The following is a 21,740-nucleotide window of genomic DNA, read 5'->3' as shown; positions in this document are numbered from 1 at the left end:
AGGAAAAATATAAATGACCTAGGGAGGAAAGTTATATTTAATAAATTTTTAAAATGCAAAAATACAATGTGATAGCTTTTGCTAGTTGTCCAATCACAGATAATTGTAATATAATAATACTCATTGTAGGCAATGGTGAAGTGAAAAATGCTTTAATGCTCTTTCACTGTCAAGAGCGTCAATTTGCAAAACTTTGTTGTTGTTTTGGTTTTGGTTGTTTTTTTGTTTGTTTGTTTTAGAGACAGGGTCTCATTCAGACCCTCGGGCTGGGGTGCACTGGCTCTATCATAGCTCACTGCAGCCTCAAATTCCTGGGCGCAAGCAATCCTCCCACCTCGGCCCACACACCCCAAGTAGCTGGGACTACAGGTGTGTACCACCATGCCCATTTACTTTTTATCCTATTTTTTTCTTTAATTTTTGTAGAGATGGGGGTCTCCCTATGTTGCCCAGGCTAGTCTCAAACTCCTGGGCTCAAGTGATCCTCCTGCCTTGGCCTCCCAAAGTGTTGTAATTACAGGCATGAGTCACTGTGCCTGGTCCCTGCAAAACCTTCCTTGAGGATGATTTGGTCGTATACATGTTCCTTGACTTACAACAGGGTTACATCTTGATAAAGCCATTGTACGTTGATAACACTGTAAGTTGAAAATACATTTAATACACCAACCTGCTGAATACTATAGCTTAGCCTAGCCTACCTTAAACATACTCAAAAACACTTACGTTACCCTACAATTGGGCAAAATTACCTAACACAAAGCCGATTGTATAATAAAGTGTGGAATATCTCATGGAATTTATTAGATACTATACTGAAAATGGGTATTCAAAGTACAATTTCTACTGAATGCATATTGCTTTCCTACTGTGGTAATATCAAAAAACTGCAAGTGGAACCATCGTAAGTCGGGGACCATCTGTCCTTTTAGAAAAACGAAAATTACACACCTTTTGTTTCATTTATTTCTATGAATTTATCCTAAGAAAATAATCTAAAACATGTAAAAGACGTTCATAATTTTAATGGAAAAACAAAAATGGTTATCTTGTACTGTGAACTGAAGAATCATAAGGTTCATAAATTTGGAAAGGAGAGCTTTATTTCTCATAAAGGGTAACAGCCTGCAGGCTGGCCATCCTGCAAGCACTTGGAGGGAGGAATAAAGGGAACAGAAATGTACGCCAAGAGGGATGGTCAAATATAAGTATTTAACAGATTATAGGAGGAGTCCTGAATATTTATGAAAGGAGAAACATGCACATGTGCAACTAAGCTTCATGCCTGTATTGGGACTTTTTTTGTGTTATAAAGAAATATCTGAGGCTGGATAATTTATAAAGAAGAGAGGTTTAATTTGCTCATGGTTCTGCAGGCTATACATGGATGGCACCAACAGTGCTGGACTTCTGGTGAGGCCCAGGAAGCTTACAATCACAGCAGAAGGTGAAGAGGGAAGCCGGTACATCACACGGCCAGAGAGGGAGCAAGAGAAAGATGGGGGAAGGTCCTAAACTCTTCTAAACAACCATATCTTGCCTGAACTGAGCGAGAACCCACTCGTCACCAAGGGGATGGTGCTGAGCCATTCATGAGGGATCTACCCTCATGACCCAAACACCTCCCACCAGACCCCACATCTAACACTGGGGATTACATTTCAACATGAGATTTGGAGGGGACAAACATCCAAATGATATTGATGCCTATCCATGGGTCATATGTTCAAAAAACGGTGGCATTAGCATGATCTGAGGGTTGAGTTTTCGGCCCTCTGATGTCAAAAGGCAAAGCAGAGGACGTGAAAACCCTCACTGGACCTCCTGGGAGAGTTGGCCAAAACCTGCCTGGAGATGGTGGTCAGTTTTTAGGAAGGGATGCATTGTGAAACTGGTGAGCTGCCACATCAAAACTGCAAAGATGGGGAGTCCGGCCATGGCCTCAGATGATTGGCTGAAGGCGATGAAGTTATGACTCATTCGTTTCTTGTTTTCTGGAGTTGGCTTCTGCTTACTCCTTAGGAAGGAATGCTGGTTAAAGGCTCATAAGGAAGGGGCATACTAAGATGCATCAAATCTCCCATTCCATCATGGCCAGGAATTCAATTTTTAAGGTTTCTCTGGGAGTCCCCTTGGACAACAGGGTGTCTGTTAGGTCAACTGGGAGGCTTAGGATTTTATTTTTATTTCTCAGTACCATGTATAAAATGAAAATAAATGCAGCCATCTAAGAGTTTTAATTACATGAAAAATGCTTATGACAACATTTAATTGGGGGGAGAATGCAAAAGAGAGCAGGTAATGTATAATCAAAAGCATTTTTAAAACTTCATTAAGATTTTTATCTATGTACTTTTCTGTGTTTTGTTTTTTTCCCCCACAGTGAACCTAAATTAATATTATAACCAAAAAATAAGTTTCTGACTTAATAGTTTCAGAATGGCCTTGAAAATTCCCCATGCTAGGCACAGCAACATTTCTCAGAGAAGGGACTGCTGTCAGGAAAAAGCCCAAGATTTAGAAGTGGGCAAAAGAGATTACTGGGTATCCTCTCAATGGAGTGCGATTTGTGGTCTAAGAGGCCCTCCAGGGATGATCTTTGACTTTTTTGTTTGTAATTAGGCCAGTGGTTCTCAAAGTATGATCTGAGGAGTCCTGGAGAGCCAAAGGACTTTTCAGTGTGTTTGTGAGTTCAAAACTAATTTCATTACAACACTAGGATGCTGTCATTTTCACTCTTACTCTCTCAACAAGCATAGAGTAGAATTTTTGAGGAGCTTTAATACCCATGATGAAGTCATCATTCACATAACATGAAATAGGTTTCATTACTGATATGTTCTAAATGAAATGAATAGTTTTAAAGCTTCTTAATTCTAATTTCTAACATGATAAATATATTACACAGTAAAGTCTCTTTGGGATCTTCAATTTTTAATAGAGTCAAAGGGTCCTGAAATCGAAAAGTTTGAGAACCTGTTGGACTAGACTATCTCACAGCTCTGTAGAGGCAGAAACTCACTTGCAAAAAACACACAGTAATGTAATGCCTCTTGTCCATAGCAAAACAAATGAATTTTGTCTGGTAGTGATATAACTGCCTTACATGCCTATAGAAAAGATAAGCAAACATTGCATTTTACGGCCTTTGAAAATATTAACCAGTGCTGTATACACTAGCAAATTTATTTCAGCATTTCTGATTGTGGATAGATGACAGATACACAGGCAGACATATAGATACCTGTTCTTCAAATTCTCCTGTGAACAACCCTTAACATCTTACTGGTTCCCTCATTAATTAATGAATTAAAATTGTTGGCATGTGTTTATAATTTTGAGAATCTTATTTTTAAACTCTTTGAGAATTATTCTTTAGCGCCAACTATCTACCAATAGATCAGTTCCTGCATACAGGCCACAACACTGATTAAAAATAAATTAATAATTAATCAAAATATGTTTTAAAACAAATGTAAGCTATGACAAATAGGTTTTACTAATTCAACAAAACAAACCCAGTCAAGACTCTATTTTAGTTCCTAAATTTACTAGAGTATTTTTTGCTAAATGCAGCTGAAGACAATACAAACTGATTTGTCAAAACTTCAGAAAAGTAGACTTGATTTCCAATATTTCTTACTACTTTCCTCCTCAAAGTAGTTTGATCCTAATGAGTTTCTACTGTTAACACCCTGCATTCTAGAAGCTCTAATCTTTTTTCCAATTAATTTTAAACACTGGAATAAGAGTGGGATAAGTATACCTTATTTTATAGATGAAATATCTGGCCGGGCTCAGTGGCTTATGCCAGCAATCCCAGCACTTTGGGAGGCCGCGGCGGGCGGATTACGAGGTTAGGAGATCGAGACCATCCTGGCTAACACGGTAAAACCCTGTCTCTACTAAAAATACAAAAAATTAGCCGGGCATGGTGGCGGGCGCCTGTAGTCCCAGCTACTCAGGAGGCTGAGGCAGGAGAATGGCATGAACTGGGAGGCGGAGCTTGCAGTGAGCCAAGATCACACCACTGCACTCCAGACTGGGCAACAGAGCGAGACTCCGTCTCAAAAAAGAAAAAAAAAAAAAAAAATGCCTGAGCCCCAGAACGATCAAGTGAATTACACAATCTTACATGTATCAAGAGAGGTTAAGGAAAAATCTCTTCAGGTTCTCCATTTGCACACAGTTTAGAACACTTTGAGGGCCAGGTGCAGTAGCTCATGCTGGTAATCCCAGCAACTTTGGGAGGCCACGGTGGGAGAATTGCTTGAGCCCAGGAGTTCGAGACCAGCCTGGGCAACATAGTGAGATCCCTGTCTTTATGAAAATTTTTCAAAATTTAGACAGGCATAGTAGTCCCAGCTACTCAGGAAGCTGAGGTGGGAGGATCACCTGAGCTCGGGGAGGTCTACCCTGGACCCTGTCTCAAAAAAACAAAAACAAAAACAAAAAAACTTACCACCCAAACCTTTACAGAAAAAGTTGGCCATCCTCTCTTCTAACCTACTGTATTCTTATTTATCTCATCCCAAAGGTATCTTTTCCTACAAAATGAAGTTTAAGTTAGATAACCTCTTCTATTTTCTTTCAGTGACAACCATATAAAATTATTCTCTTAACACAATATAAAGTGTTGCATTTTTAAAAATAGAATATTCCAATGGTAAAGATTTTAAATATAGTATATCATGTCTTTAAGGACAAAAGACATGTCTTTGGAGAACCTACAGATATGAAATAACTAGCAAAGGCTCACTGTAAAAAAGCAATTATTTTATGACCTCAATTTTGAAATCTGGTCATTTTCCAAAACTCAAAACTCAAATGTCTTTCTCCTTTAAGAATTTTTTTTCCTTTTAAAGAAGCTAAAACCTGATTCAACAAACACACTCAGGTCAAAGATCTCAGCAAATCCAAACATCACTTAATATTTTTAAATGTTATCTATTTTCTGTAAGAACTTTAACTGAACTAATTAATACACTGTACATATATAAAAACTTAAACTGTTCTCAATAATAGGAATCTGGAAAACCTGACATTTGCTTCACTGCTAAATGTATATGCTTTTTGAAATATCTCTATATACATGGACCTAATAAATTTTGCCAATACACACTGTTTATCACATAGTTTTTCTACCTCTAGTGACCAGATAGTATAAGACATCAATTATTTTCAATTTAACAAATTTACAGGAACTAGAGTAAAGAGAAAATCATGCTGTAACAAGAGTTCCAGACTGGAAAATTCTACAGGACAAAATAACATGGAGGATTCTCATACTAGTTATATTAGTTTCTTTATGTATATGTGTAGGAAATGTTCAATAATAAAATGTTTTTAAAATCTTCATTTTCACTCCACATAAAACAAAAAAAGTAGCAACAGGAAGCAATAAATCTGATGGGGGGATCATTTTAGGAAGACAGGAAGTTGTGAAGCTTATTTGTGAGTTGCCATTCATTCTGATGATTTTCATTTACTTATTTATTTATTTTTTTAAGAGAGAGGTTTTTGCCATGTTGGCCAGGCTGGTCTCGAACTCCTGACCTCAAGTGACCCACCTGCCTCAGCCTCCCAAAATGCTGGAATTACCGGCATGAGCCACTGCACCAGCCCCATTCTGATGATTTTTTGGATTTTGTGTTTTCATTTTAATAGTCATCAAGAGTATAATGGCATAAATGTATGTTACCTGATATGACAGGCAGAACTTTAAATGATACCCCATTACCCTTGCTCTCATATAATTCCCTTCCCCACTTTAAATGTGGATGGAACCAGTCACTATGATGAGATACCACTCTCATGATTATGTTTCATTATATGGTCAAAAGAAGATTATCCTGGGTGGGCTTGGCCTATCAGGCGAGCCCTTTTAATATCTGCCTCTTCTCCAGCTGATTGCAGGGAAAAAAATCAGAGAGATGTTCTCCACGTGGCATGGAAGAAAGCAAACATCCACACTGTGAACTGCCAATGTGGGCCACGTAGAACAGAATGTGGGTGGCCTCTAGAAGCTAAAAGCAGTCCCTGGCCCACAGCTAGTGGTCCTCAGTCCCATGGTCACAGGAAATAAATTCTGCCAACAATTCACGAGCTTGGAAGAAGCCCCTGAGCCCCAGCTGAAGACTACAGCATGTTGGCTGACACCTGGATTTTTGCCTGCTAAGACCCTGGGCAGAGAATCTAGCCACGGCATGTGCAGACTACTAAGCCACTAAGTTTTTGGTAATTTATTATGCAGTAATAAAACTAATACACCTTCATAAGCATTTTATAACCAAATAACACCACAGTATCTCAAGGCCTACCTTTGCACATGGGTTTATGATCCCATCAACACTAAGTGAGTACCTAAACATTTGGCAATTTAACTTTTAATACAGTGTTTCACAGACGATCATGAATCCAAATTTGAGAAACCTTGAGCTACATAATCCCTGTTAAATAAAACATTTCTTATCCAACACAGTTAGTTTTACAGATGTAAAACTACAGATGTGTACCACTATGCTCAGCTACTTTTTTTTAGAAGGGGGGTGAGGCGGGGCATGGAGATGAAGTCTCACTCTGTCACCCAGGCTGGAGTGCAGGAACACAATCTTGGCTCACTGCAACCTCCACCTCCCGGGTTCAAGCGAATTCTCCTGCCTCAGCCTCCCGAGTAGCTGGGATTACAGGCACCAGCCACCACACCCAGCTAATTTTTAGTAGAGACAGGGTTTTGCCATGTTGGCCAGGCTGGTCTCGAGCTCCTGACCTCAGGTGGTCCAGCCACCTCATCCTCCCAAGGTACTGGGATCACAGGCATGAGCCACCATGCCCAGCCAGACATGGAATTTTTAAAAACAAAGCTGTGCACTTAACCAGCTAGGCAGCCAGAACCAGCCCACATCTGCAACTATAACTACATTTCCCAAACCCAAGATCTTTCACTCTTCTCACCTATTTTCCCCTTTTAATGAATGTCAGAATTACCTGGGGATATTTTTTTCTTTTCTTTTTTTTTTTTTTGAGACGGAGTCTCACTCTGTCACCCAGGCTGGAGTGCAGTGGCACAATCTCTGCTCACTGCAAGCTCCACCTCCCGGGTTCACACCATTCTCCCGCCTCAGCCTCCCAAGTAGCTGGGACTACAGGCACCCACCACCACGCCTGGCTAATTTTTTGTATTTTTAGTGGAGACGGGATTTCACCATGTAAGCCAGGATGGTCTCGATCTCCTGACCTCGTGATTCGCCCGCCTCGGCCTCCCAAAGTGCTGGGATTACAGGCGTGAGCCACCATGCCCCACCTACCTGGGGATCTTTAAGAATCCTGTAGAATGGGCCCCAACTCCACATCTACTGAGTCAGCATCCCTAAACATCTCTTTTTTAAAATCCCCTGCGAACATTCTGATGCATATCCAGGGCGGAGAACTACAAGACCAGACAGAGCAGAAGAGGCTTGGATATCCTCAGAAGTCCCACCTATCCAACTGCGAAGGAACGTTGTTTTACATTTTATATGAAAATATATGCTTCCTTAAGCATTATCTTTGCATTAGTTGCTCAAGAAAGGAACTTGGGTTGGTTTTTAAAACCTTATAACATTTTCATTTTGTACCCTGAAAATCTTATCGATGTTTTTTCTGAAAGGCAAGGCAAGTTTCAGTGTTGCCAAAGCCCAAGTTTTAGAGTCAAGTTTAAAAAACATTCTTGTTTGGGGGAGGAAAAAAAATGGAACATCACTGTGCTAATCCTCTTCAGAGCCCTTCCCACACTGCTGATTTGAGATAAGCTGTCATTTTTAAAGCTTAAGGTTTTTTTTCTAAAGCATTTTGGCATTTGACAATAATGACAGAGTTGGCCTTCCCTTTCCCCAAAGCCTCATCCTCCTTACCCACAGATAGCATTACTGACCTACCAACACAGGCCATGGGCTTCAAAGCTGTTTACCTACTAGATCTGCTGGGCTTACCCTGACCCGGCATCAGTGTCTCACAAAGTCTCCTGTTGTGACCAAAGACATGTCCTTAAAATGTGGCTGGCCTCCCAGGCTGTGGTCATGGAAGAATGGAGAAGTGACCCTAAAGGGTTTAATCCACTGACCTTTACTTTGCTCTAACCAACTGCCCAAATAAATAAAAACAGCAGGGTGGCGCAGTTTCCCAGATGAATTCCAATTTATCCCTAAATATCCAGGCTTGGTTCAATGATTAAAGTTTTCAGACCATCCAAAACTCTGTCAAATGGCTCTCAACCAGAGGTGATTTTGCCCCCAGGGGACATTTGGCAATGTCTGGAGACATTTTGGGCTGTCACAACTGGAGGAGGGGATGTTACTGGCATCTAGTGGGTAGAGGCCAGGGATGCTGTTAAACATCCTACAGTGCACAGCACAATCTGCCTCACAACAAATAATTATCCAGTTTCAAATTTCAAGAGTGCTGATGTTGGGAAACCCTGGGTTAAAGTACAAAAATGGGTCATCTGCCAGCCCACTGCTAGATAAACCTTTGAAGAGACATTCATCCCAATTTAATTTAGTTGAAAATAGGAATCACAAACTCAATGCCTTCAAGGGCCAAGGAGATAAATATCACATAAACTAAGTGGCTGTGCATTAGGCACTAGAGTGTGGTAAGGTCTGTGACAAATCAGAATATAAATGCTCACTAAAATATCACTCCTTTTAAAAAATAATACTGTGCTGGCCAAGCAAAACATGGACAGCTGGCTACATTCACTCTGTGGACCCCCTGGTGGTCAGACTCCAGTTTAAAGTGATGATCAGCCCGGCATGGTTGCATGCGCCTGTAATCCCAGCAACTCGGGAGGCTGAGGCGGGAGGATTGCTTAAGGCCAGGAGTTCAAGACCTCATGTCAAATTTAAAAAAAGAAAAACAATTAAGTAGAAACTAAAAAGTGATGATCAATTTAAACAGAACTGTATGATCACCAAAAGACTCTGTCGAGTTTCATCCCTTATATCCTACAGAACTGAGTTGTGCAGTTGAGAAGAGACTGGGGATCAGATCATGGGGCTTAGCTCCAGCCAAGAACAGGATCTCAGGACACCGTGCCAAGGCAGGGGCGGCCAAGGCTGAAAACTGGAGGCGAAAAATTGGAGTTCTCCCTCACTGATCTCCATTTTAGGGAAACACAATGGATATTACTTTGACGAGTACACAGTACCACATAAGCGAGGTCATTATTTTAAGAGGATACTGTCTTCCCCAAGATTTAGAATTTTTATCCAGAAGATAGCTTATTCTATGTGAATACACTGTGAATGAGGAAAGAGAGGTCCGGAAAGTTTAAAGGAATTGCCACGATTACCCAAACTGAACCTAAAATCAAACAGTGTGTCTTTTCTTCTGCGCAACTGCAAAGCACCAAAAGACAGATGAAAAGATTTCATTCAAGGTGTCAAACGTGTGATTAAACACTCTACCAAACAGAAGTTACATGTAAATTGAATCTACATTTACTCAGCATTATCCTCCTTCCTCATTAGAAAAGCCATCCACATGTTTGCCCCACATCACTGTTTTAAAATCTCTTTATCCCCTAACAGAAGCATTAAAAGCAGGTTAAGTATTTCCACCCCTCCTTCCAGATCAGGCCGTAGAGAAGAAAGGCAAATCAGCAAATGGGGCCAGGCACGGTGGCTCATGCCTGTAATCCTAGCACTTTGGGAAGTGGAGGCAGGCGGATCACGAGGTCAGGAGTTCAGGCGGATCACGAGGTCAGGAGTTTGAGACCAGCCTGACCAATATGTTGAAACCCTGTCTCTACTAAAAATAGAAAAATTAGCTGGGCATGGTGGCAGGTACCTGTAATCCCAGCTACTTGGGAGGCTGAGGCAGGAGAATCGTTTGAACCCAGTAGGCGGAGGTTGCAGTGAGCCGAGATTGCGCCACTGTACTCCAGCCTGGGCAACACTGCAAGACTACGTCTCAAAAAAAAAAAAAAAAAAAAGAAAGAAAATCAGCAAATGGAAACACAAGAAGAAGGAAGCCCCGATATAAATGTCCCCGAGCGTACGCATGCTTTCTGTTGGAGGAATTCCTTGCCTGAAGAGACAGCATAAACAAAGGCCATCCAGAGGGAAACAAATGATAAGATAAGTGAAACACAGCAACTCTCTCTGTCCTCCCCTCTACCTACTTCCCTTAACTTGTTCGTCAGAAAAACAATCTGAGCTTGAGAGAATTACAATGTAAGCCTTCCTCTCCCAGCTGCCTCACAACTCTCATTCTAAGTTAGAGGGTTAAGGGGGGAAGACATGCTTTTCTGTAAGGTCAGTGATGGGGCTCCCAAGATATGCAACTTGGCAGACTGGAGACAGCCATCTCACCCTGCCCACAGAGAAGCCAAAAGAGCAGAACTGACAAATTGCAAACGTAACTTCAGCCACAGCCTGAAAAGAAATTGGGTTAAATGTAAAACTATATACATTTTTAAAAAAATTTTAACCAGCCCTTAGCAGAAAATATCATAGGCAAGGCAGTTTCCTGCCACAGTTCCTAGAACTTCTATAGTTGGAAGTGTCACCTACTCACAGAATCTCAAGCCCTAAATGGGTCACAGAGTATTTCCAGTTCAATCTGTATTCTTGATTTTTAAAATACGAAAATATAATAGCAGGCCTGTTCGTTTAACCTTCTGAGAACATGGTGCGGTCACTCTCAGCCATTGACTTCAATTCCAGCATTTATTTATTGCCATGTCTTCCGACTTTTAGTTCACATTACCAACAGTGCTGAGCAAAGTACCTCTAACGCAGAAATGACTGCCACACAAACAGGATGGGGAAACCAAACAGAAATGGTATTGTTGTTTCTTTTCCACCTTCAGCCTAAATCAAATAGCAGCCACTAATAATGAGTTAACTATAGTTGCATTTGAAAAAATAATTCCCGCGGTGGCTCACCCCTGTAATCCCAGCACTTTGGAAGGCCGAGTCGGGCGGATCACGAGGTCAGGAGATTGAGACCATCCTGGCTAACACGGTGAAACCCCGTCTCTACTAAAAATACAAAAAATTAGCTGGGCGTGGTGGCGGGCGCCTGTAGTCCCAGCTACTGGGGAAGCTGAGGCAGGAGAATGGCGGGAACCTGGGAGGCGGAGCTTGCAGTGAGCGGAGATCGCGCCACTGCACTCCAGCCTGGGCGACAGAGCGAGACTCCGTCTCAAAAAAAAAAGAAAAAAGAATTCCAAATGGGTTGCCTTGAACAGAAATGTATGACATTTTCCATATTCACAATTTCACCAACTTTCAAGAATAGAGAATGCAGCAAGGTTCTTCAAATAGTTTAAGCTGTCTGTTTCATTTCCTTTAATTTCTTACAATTAGTTTTTTGTTTGTTTGTTTGTTTTTTTTTTTGAGACGGAATCTCGCTCTGTCACCCAGGCTGGAGTGCAGTGGCAGGATCTCAGCTCACTGCTAGCTCCGCCTCCCGGGTTCACGCCATCTCCTGCCTCATCCTCCGGAGTAGCTGGGACTACAGGCGCCCACCACCAGGCCCGGCTAATTTTTTGTAATTTTAGTAGAGATGGGGTTTCACCGCGTTAGCCAGAATGGTCTCGATCTCCCGACCTTGTGATCTGCCCGCCTCGGCCTCCCAAAGTGCTGGGATTACAGGCGTGAGCCACCACGCCCAGCCAATTTCTTACAATTAATTGTGTAGTAAATTCTGGGGATTTAGAAGGGTCCCTGGTCTAAACCTCTTGTTACAGAACTGCGGGTTCTAACTTGTGTCTAAACATTTCACTGCTTGGTTTTACCAAATCTCTATGAAACTAATACAAATTTAAGCTTAGGCACATATGAACAATCTATCTCATCTGGTGAATAATGTTGACCACCATCCTTTACTCTTCTTCTTGGGCACAAATATCCAGAACTTCATCTAAGAGTAAGCCCAGAAGTAGCACCCAAACACACATTGATGGCATCTGTCATTCTGCCAAGAAAGGAAAAAGATCAAGGATATTGGCTTTGGCAAACTTTCAAGAAGCTGCCCCTAGTCCTGACCTAATCTACACAGGAGAACAACTGTCAGAAGCATACGGTTCCTTAGCAAGCTGCTGGCAGTCTTGCCTCTCACTTACAGGGTTTCCCTACCAGTTCGCTTTAAAATATGGCACCTTTTTTTTGCCCTTAGTAGTGATAGCTGTGCACTGATATGTCCACAATGTACAGTCTAGTCCCCAAGAGCATGATTAATTTAAAGAAAAAATGTGACTAGAATTACAGGTACAGTTTGTGGCTCCAAAACAAGGCAAAGCTAACCCATGCACTTGACCTGGTTTGTATATCACTAACAAACTGAGCTAGCCAACAAGCCAGAATATAAGAACCTATCTCAGAAAATAAAAGATGGGCATCTGTATTACCCCAACAATGCCCAAAGCTAGGATCTGAGCTATCTACTCTTGTAAGCCTAAATTCAAGAAGTCTATCAGATAGGCAACATTTTCCAATCACACTGCAGGTATTTTTTTTAGACATAAAAATAACAAAGACCAGTTTAATAGGTGACCTTAATTGTGTGCCAGCAGAAATACAGGTAGCCTTAAAACCCCAATGCTGGTGTAATTTATAGAACTGAATAAACCCAGGTTATTACTAAAGGTGAATGACATACTTAAAAAGTATAACAAGATGAGTCCAGGCGCAGTGGCTGACGCCTGTAATCCCAGCACTTTGGGAGGCCTAGGCGGGCCGAACACAAGCTCAGGAGATCGAGATCATCCTGGCTAACACGGTGAAACCCCATCTCTACTAAAAATACAAAAAATTAGCCGGGTGTGGTGGTGGACACCTGTAGTCCCAGCTACTCGGGAGGCTGAGGCAGGAGAATGGCGTGAATCTGGGAGGCGGAGCTTGCAGTGAGCTGAGATGGCACCACTGCACTCCAGCCTGGGCGACAGAGCAAGATTCTGTCTCAAAAAAAAAAAAAAAAAAAAGTATAACAAGATGAATGATTAAGAAAAAAAAAAACCTTCTGAAATCAATGTCTGTTCAAAAAATTTTAAGATTGTATAGCCTAATGGCTAACAAGCCTTTTGTTTTCATGTTTCCCTTCCTGGCAATATGCCGTTAAGGCATAGCTTTCCTATTATTTCCTTCTGTTTTAGTCAATTGTCTTCATTAAATATTGTCTAAGTGGCACAATATCTAGTTTTAAACCAAAAGGAAAAGATCTATTGTAAGTCAGGAAATTGCACCAACTGCATTGGAAATTGAACTTGCTTCCCTAGTTTTCCCCACTTAATTCACAACGGCGGCTATGGTTTAAAAGAATAGAAATTGTTTATTTGCCACCAAATTTGCTCCACTGTAAAAATAAATAAAAGTATCTCTTCTGAGGTGGGGGAAAAAGTTTATTTTAATATCTAAGGCTATCCAATATTAGATTACATGTTTGACTACTGCTCAAGTGTTCATTATTTTCTTTTCAAAAGAGCTCTCACAATTTATGTTAAAAGACTACAGGGAAGAGGGAAGCTGAGAAATTATGGGCCCTCTTAACTCTCAATGCAGGCTTCTGTGGCCCTGTTCTGGGTGAGAAGATCTTTTATCAGATGAGGGATTCAACCCAGTGAAAAGTTACCTTACTTAACAAATAAGGTCTAATGCTGGACAGGCTCTGAACAGATTTAGAGCTGTAATATAAGAGCATTTCCTTTTTCAAATAATTTGTCTATCGTTCATACAGCAAAAGAGAGCTCCAAAGTTTTATCATTTAAATACTCAAAAACAACGTTTTTAATCTCACGCAACATTTTCTGTTCCAAAATATCAGGCTGTAAGAACCCATGACATGAAGAAGTCATTTTACTCTCAATTAATCTAGGACTTACTGACCCAGCACTGTCTGAGAATTAACAGGCTCAAAGGAAGCTGTGATTCCTCCAACTCAAGTTGCAGAGAAAAGAATAATGTGCCAGAAAGTCAGAAACCAGGCAACATCAGGATGTATAAAGAACTAGACTGCTTGAGTCCCTAACCTGGTCTGCCACTTACAGGCTGTGTGGCCTAAGCTAGGCAAGTTCTTTAACTTCTCTGTGCCTCAGTTTCCTCATCTAGAACATGGCAATAAAAGTATCTATCTTGTATAATTATGTGTAGTCAATGACGTAGCCCATGGAAAGTATTAGAAAGGGCTTGGCATGAGGTAGGCACCTCACATACAATATCAGTATCAAATTAGCTGTAAGTGGTGTGTGGTCAGGCGAAGTGCTTTAAGGAGGAAGGGCACGGAAGGCTTCCTGGAAGATGTGGCACCTGAGCTAGATATGAAAGCACAAGATAATCCAGACACTCAGAGGGATGCACATTCCAGACGTGGACAGCCATTACTGTAGAAAGTCACAGACGGAGTAAAAACCAGGCACGCTTAAACATCAATGAGGAAAACAAGCTCACCAAAGCTGAGGGTGTATTTGGTAACCCCAGATTAATTGGGAGTGATGGGGAAGGCTCTGTACACTTCTTGTGGTGCTTCTAGGACTTAACATTCAGTTCATTTTTAGACACATGTTCTATGTATGCAAACTTGTGGACTATGAATGCAAACTCTCCCTGAAATGCTCTGTTCTCCCCCTTCTCCTAGAACACTGGAAAAGATACTAAAAAATTAAAAGGTAACCTTTTATTTCTGAAAAAAAAAAATCTGCTGGATGAAATATAGGTCACTAAAATCAACTTGAATCTCATGTTCATCTGTCCCTGTTTCAGTGGGGCTACAAACAAGGTGACAGCTCAGAGAAAGGGGGTGTACTTCAGATCCACGCTTCAACGCTGGTCTCTATCAGCAGCCTCAGCCACTCTAAGTAATATAATCTACATAAAAGACAGTACACTTGCTAAGTGAATGCATCTTCAAGAGGGGTATCATCAACCCTAGCCTGATCTGTCAACCAGACATTACCTCCAAACCACATACAGAAATAGAGAAAATGCTCTCAGTACCAATTTCTTAAATAGTACCTGTGCAATCAATTTCCTCTAAACTTTGAGGTTTGTTGTTGTTGTTGTTGTTTTGAGACGGAGTCTCGCTCTGTAGTCCAGGCTGGAGTGCAGTGGCGCGATCTCCGCTCACTGCAAGCTCCGCCTCCCTGGTTCAGGACTTTCTCCTGCCTCAGCCTCCTGAGTAACTGTGACTACAGGCACCCACCACCACACCCGGCTAATTTTTTGTATTTTTAGTAGAGATGGGGTTTCACTGTGTTAGCCAGGATGGTCTCGATCTCCTGACCTCGTGATCCGCCCGACTCGGCCTCCCAAAGTGCTGGGATTACAGGCGTGAGCCACCGGGCCCGGCCTAAACTTTGAGGTCTTGAAACCACTACAACAGATGCTGTGCGTATTTAAGATTGGTATTCACTTAGAAGATTACCTCTATTATCAAGTTAGAAACTGTAATACCAAAATAAGTCACCATATCCCTCATCCAAAGAGGAAAAAATCACAACAGAATATAGAATTTTTATTTTGACTGGTGTCCCCTCTAGAGAGAAAACAAGTTCGCTAACCTTAGGTTGGACACCTTGCTTTGTTTCCGGCAATATAAGGATAGACTTAACACTGGAAATACCAGAGCACGGCTTGAAGCCAGGGAGGGCCCCACAGCAGTTACAACCTCTGTGATTATTTCCTGAACCAAACACCTAGGGCACTCAAGGATACCAAGCTTTGTTGGAAAAGCATGTTTCCTCTGGTCCAACAGCTGCAACTTTAAAGTGTTTTCACACAAGACCTCAAGTTTCTCTTTATGCCATCTCCCAAATATTTACAAAATGAAACACTTTCAATCAGAACTGTTTTGTTTATAAACACCTTATTTAAGTACCATAGTGCCAACACTAAAAACAGCCTTTTAAACAAAGTAGCTCAAAACCACACACACACACCCCTTAACACACAGAACATGTCCACAAAACAAGAAAGCCAGGATTCAAATTCCTTAGCACCTATTCATGGAGCTCCTGTAAGCACCACCCAAGGATGTGACCCACCACACCCTCTTCATTATCACACCTCCTCACTAATTTACTAATTTATGCTCCTGAAAACCCACAGAATCCGACTACTGGATGGTAACATGTTACAAATATTAGGCAAATGTTCTTTCACATCAACCAGCCTGAAACAACTGATCCTGTTTACAGAACGGCTCTGCCTCAGGTGAGAGGACTATTGTCTCCTAGCTCTTCTGGGAGACACTGGTGGCCTGGCAAAAGCTTCTGGGTATCTTTCTCTTGGTGTCTCTCCCTATTCACGTGTCATACACCTCCTGGGAAGATTATCTGGGCCAAGGATAGTGCAACTGAGAGAAATCTAGAAATGCCTGGTTCAGGGGTAATAAGAAATTGTAACTACAAAGAAACAGTCGATGTGAGTGAATGTATTCTAAAAGCAAATAATTAGGAACTATGTCTATTTCAAATACATAGAAGGCCTTTTATGCCAGACAAGTTTTGGTTTATGATGAAATGAAACTGCTTGATAGAAAGCTAAGGGGAATATTACCACGGATGACAGAACTATCAGTGGAAATAATAGACCTTGGATCTCCAATCATAGTTCTGCTAGTTTATATTCATTTAACATATATTTATTAAAGACCTACAAATGAACAAACTGCTCTAAATGCTGCGGAGATAGAAAAGGACAAAACAAAGACCCTGCCCTCAAGGAGCTTATAATCTAGTAGGGTAGACAAGCAGAAGAATGAAGGAAATTTTCATTTAATGATAAGTTCCAGGAAAAAAGTGACAACTTCTGAACCTGTTTCCTCATGGGGATGTAGCTACCTACTGAAAATAAGATCGTAAGTGTCAACCACCAAGCACACAGCAATCCCAAGCATTTACCTGACTGTGGATACACATGCATAGACACTCTCATATACACACTTTCCCCCATAATTGCAACATCTGTGATAATGCACGTTGGTATAAAATGCAAGCAGAGGGGAAACAAAATATTTATATAAGTCAATTACACTTAATGCAATTACAAATAACTGCATTCATTAGGAATCTATAAAAAGGCAAAACTTAAACAATTATTTATAATACTAAAGTATAAGTAGAAGGGTCCAGATACTGCAATAATAGTAGTGGTAGTATAAACAGTATTATAAATAGTCACATAGCTGCCTTGTCCATATAACCTGATGGCACAGTATCAGAAGCCAAGCTTAAACCCTTAACTTCAGATTACTTTGGGGTCGGGGACGAAAAAGGACAATGACCAAGTCTATCTTGGAATCATAGGCTACTGCACCTAGAATTAACGTTAGGAACCCCTCTCTACCCTTTCCCCACATTACCAAAGAGAAGACTGAGGTCCCCAGAGGTAAAGGGTTAACCCCAGCGTGGAGTAGCCAGTGGCTGACAGAGCCAGAGTAGGACCCAAGGCTCCTGGTTATGGCCCTGCATGCTTCATCCTCAAGGACCTGCACCCTCTAGCCTGGCTTTAGATTTTATGAGAACCACAAGGGACTGCAGTGTCTTCCAACCATTATTAATTGTCCCTAATCACTTCCAATCAGCTGCACCTAGAGCAAATTGAGAGCCTTTACTGGTGACCAGAGAGCTCTCTTTATGCACAACAGGGGAGGGCGCCTTTCATGACAAAGCTGCCTCCAACACCATAAACTACCTTATTGGGGAAATGATGCGGCTAGCCCCAAAACGGGAAGAGATTTTTCCAATTATAATTTTCAGAGTTTGCCTCAGGAAAAAGGCGCCAAACAATTAGTTTCAGGGAGCGAGGTGGCGTGATGAGGTGTGGCACGGGGAAGGGAAAGGGGTCTAGAACTGTGTCCAAGCTATTTAGGAGAGAAAGGGGACAGTCCCGGGGCTGTGAAAGGGGCGAGGAGGAGAGAGCAGCTGGGCTAGGGCGAGCGTTTGACCACACCCACTAGCCACTCCCTCCCAGCTGCCCGAAGAGCCACATCGAATCGAAACAGCAGTGGCAGCGGCTAAGATTCCGAAGGCAGGAGTCGCCATGGCAACGGGATTCATCTTGCAGGCAACTCCGCTTGGATTCACTGGGTCCTGCTCGAATCTCAAGAAACTACCAGCAAAACGGTCACGGGTGGCATTTGCTCTTGATGCTCTCCAGAAAGTGGAGATGAAGGAGAGGGGAATGGAGCTCAAGCATCACTAAATACGTTATGGGGCGAGAGGTTGCTCCGGAAAGCCAGGCCATGAACAACTTGAGACCTTAGCAAGGTTTGATGAATGAGTAAACGAACAAATGAAGGTACTAGGAAAGGGAAAGAACATCCAGAGGACTGAGAGCTCTGGGCCTCGTGCACGTCTCCAGTCAGAGGGCAAGCCGATTACAAGCAGTTGGCTCTCAGAACCAGCTGGGTAAACCCGATTATCCACCCCTCCTGCCCCACAGCGAGCCTAATCATTAGATTATCCGACACCTCCACCCCCGCGCTACCACCTCCTGGCCCAGGGCTTCAGGGCAGGCGCTTCGCCCCAGCCCAGGTGCTCTATACCAAGGGACCGTGGAGACTGAGATGCGCCCTCCCGAGAGGGACGGGCGGCAGGAGCCCTCTGCGGTGCCTCACAACCGGGTCCGCAGGCGGCGCAGCCTCCCCGGCCGCCAACACCCTGCTCTCGCTCCGCAAGGCCCGATTTCCCTTCTGTCTGTTTTGAAACATTTAGGTCCAACTTAGTCTGAATTACAGGCGCTCCGTCCCTTTCGAATGGGGCTGGAAGTGAGGGTGCCAGGGGCACTGGGGGCTCTGCTCGGACGCGAACGGGTACACGAGTCCCTCCTTCCCTGTCGCTACCGCCGTGTCCACCAAGCCTGCCTCGGGGTTCTCCCTCTCGGAGCCGCCGGGCCGGGAGCTCCCGGATGCCGCTGCAGTACCCGCGGCCCCAGCCCCGGGGAGCCTTCAGCAAGGCGGCGAGTGTTACCCCGCCAGCTCCCCGGCCAGCCGGGCGCCTTAGAAAGAAAGGGAGGGACCCCAGTCCTTGGGGGCGTCTTCCTCCCTGCTGCCTCGGTTTGCGTTGCGCTGCAGCCATTTTCCCACCCCCAGCTAGGCAGCCGAGAGCTGTCTGGGTCCCGTTCCCACCCAGACCCAACCTGAAGGACGGGTTTAATATTTACCTACTGGCTCGGGAGCTCCGGGGAGGCAGCGGGAGGGCGCGCCGCGAACCCAGCGCCCAGCCCACGGAAGCACGCCCACCCCTGCACCACTGAGCGGTGCCACTTAATGAATGAGTGCGGCGGGCAAGGAGGAGCGTCCCCCTTACCTGAGCAGCCCCTGCATGCTGGAAAGGCGGCTCTGCACTCTGGGTACAATGGGATCCGGTTAAACAGTTTCCTTCACAGCCGCTCGTAGGTTACTAACTCGCAGGTGACATCACCCTCTCCTCGCCTGATAGGATACAAAGTGCCTCCCACTGCGCATGGACGCTTCGGTCGGGCGCGCAGACTCCTGGGAGTAGTAGTCCCAATCTATTAGCGGAGCCGGGACAGCTTTGCTGTCGGGACTCGTGGAAATACATCTCCCGACACACTCCTCGGCCCTTCTGCCCCGCCCCCTTATTCCCGCCCCCTTCAGGACCCGCCCCCTCCCAGCCTTACAGCCTTGCAGTGTTAGCGGTGGTCGTTCCGAAGCCGAGCTGCGGACCGCACGGGAGAGTGGGAAGGCTGCCCTGCGGTCGTGCCTGTTGACTTGACCTCTGCTTTGCCCGGCGCGGGCTCTGAAGGATCGGAGAGGTCCGGGGCTCGCGTGGTCCGGCCAGGCTCGCTCTAACTGGTCTTTCTTGGTCCCTGCTGGGAAGGGACGATTAAGACTTTTCTGCCTTCCCCAGGCGTAGCAGCTAATTCAGAGGGCTTACTGTTTTCTGGGTTAAATACGGTCCTCGAATTCGCCCCGGTCAACACTTCCCAGAGGATGGGGCGACGCGGGTCCCAAGGCGGAGGAATCTCCTTGTACCCCACTTGGCTCAATTCACCTTTCTCTTTTCTCCTTCCCGTTTAACGGAGACAAGGTGACCAGGCAGAACGCGGGGAACAACTTAGTCGGCTGAGCTGACAGAATAACGGAGGTTGTCACTACCATAAATGCGGTGTGATAGACTAGACAGTCGCCGCAACCCTCCGTCAGGGCGCCTGCTGCTGCTGCAAAGATAATACTATCGTGCAGCCATGCTTTTGTTCATCCCTGCGGCAGACTTCCCGCCCTGGTGGCTCTCCACTCCGAGGAAGAAAACGTCCTTGTCTAAAGTTTTAATAATTGTGTATCTATGTATACACATGTTTTTAAATCCACAACACTCTCCCCTCATTTTCCATACCTTTCTTTTCAAATATTTTTATAAAGACATTAAACCAAAACATCGTGCCGTTCAAGAATTGCCCTGCTCTTAACACACCTAAATATTTATTTAAAGGTAAGCAAAAGGTGTGTAGCAGAATTCTGACCCTTTAGGCAGGTTGTATTGTTAACACATAATTTTTTCTGTGGCATTTTTCATTATTCGGTGAATACCAAGTGTCTTTTAATATGAAAAGAATCAATGCATTTAGTTACTCGAGTTGTAAATGTAAATTTTAATGGCATTTGATGTGTCTCAATTCCATATAATGATCAGCTCACACACCCGTACCACTAGCAAAATCTCTAGAAGACTGTGCATCTTGTGAAAAAAAGGTTCACAATTAAGATTTCAGACGACTCCGTACTGAAGCGTTGGTGGAACTCTTCTTATCATTCATTTTCTCCTTTCATTCTGCAACACTAAGTTGGGTTCAAGTGAAAAAATATTTATGAAACTAGTTGAGGATCTCAGGGGAGAGGAAATGCTTTGTTTTGCTCAGAGAGATGTTTAGCGATGAATTCTGATTTTCTTTTAACAAGCCTGTTCTTTATAGACAAGACCCACTTTTCTCCCCCGAAAGAAGATAGCTTTGAATGTTGCTCTTCTGTCCTTGGCTATTTCGTCCGTTTCAAATATTATCTAAAATGAACTCTGACAATATAAATTTTCCCCTGGCCATCAGATCAAGGGTATAATCACTGATATTCTAACTAATGGGTAGACTTAACGTAACGCAGTTCATGGTGGAAAAATATTCAGAGAGAAACTTGACCTGGGATGATTCTAAAGGCGCTTCTAATTTTATAACTGTGTAAAGCTTTTAGATTGAAACATAATCAGTGAGCCTGAAATTTATTGAGTCAATAAATTGAATGTGGAGCCTTTCTGTTAAGACAGGGCTTATCCTTGTAGATAAAAGTATGTTACTGAGGCACACTCTGAGGAGTAATTTTAATGGAGAAATCGCCTTACAACAAGTTCTCTTGGCTCTTCAGTAATGAAGGAGAAGATGCAGTCTGTCTGAAAACAAAAATTCCATTCTCTTTAACAATATTATAGGGATGTGCCATGTGACCTAGTCATCTCCATGTAAAGGACAGCATACACAATAGACTGTAAGCACATAAATGTGGAGAAATGCACATGTGAACGCTCTTCCTATCTAATAGCTATAAATATAGATAATAGATATAGAAAGAGGGCATTGTGTTTGGAAAAATTCTCTGCAAGTGGTGATGGATTTGAACTGATCCCTGCACAGTTTCATTGGTAACCAAGGGAAACAAAGATGGCCCTTTAACATGAGAAATACAGTCTGTAGAGCTAGCAGCAGAGGAAGCTTAACCACTTCTATGGAGACAGAAGGGAACTCACACAC

At 43.2% G+C, this 21,740-nt stretch overlaps 1 protein-coding gene across 4 annotated transcripts in view; it reads right to left on the bottom strand.

The window, feature by feature from the left end:
* Positions 1-19,717, bottom strand: part of DAAM1 (dishevelled associated activator of morphogenesis 1) — a 181,074-nt gene extending 161,357 nt beyond the window's left edge. For 2 of the 4 annotated variants that reach the window (XM_054530691.2, XM_002824803.5), the window contains exon 1: positions 19,289-19,717. The gene's annotated coding sequence lies outside the window, so the exon portion shown is untranslated. Of the gene's footprint in view, positions 1-19,142 lie in introns of all 4 variants that reach the window. The other 2 variants (XM_054530692.2, XM_009249129.4) reach the window with 2 other exon arrangements.
* Positions 19,718-21,740: the final 2,023 nt, after the last annotated feature.

This window comes from Pongo abelii, chromosome 15, assembly GCF_028885655.2.
Source record: "Pongo abelii isolate AG06213 chromosome 15, NHGRI_mPonAbe1-v2.0_pri, whole genome shotgun sequence".
Taxonomy (NCBI): domain Eukaryota; kingdom Metazoa; phylum Chordata; class Mammalia; order Primates; family Hominidae; genus Pongo; species Pongo abelii.
The sequence above is the reverse complement of the archived record's forward strand: the minus strand, read 5'-3'. Positions and strand labels throughout refer to the sequence as shown.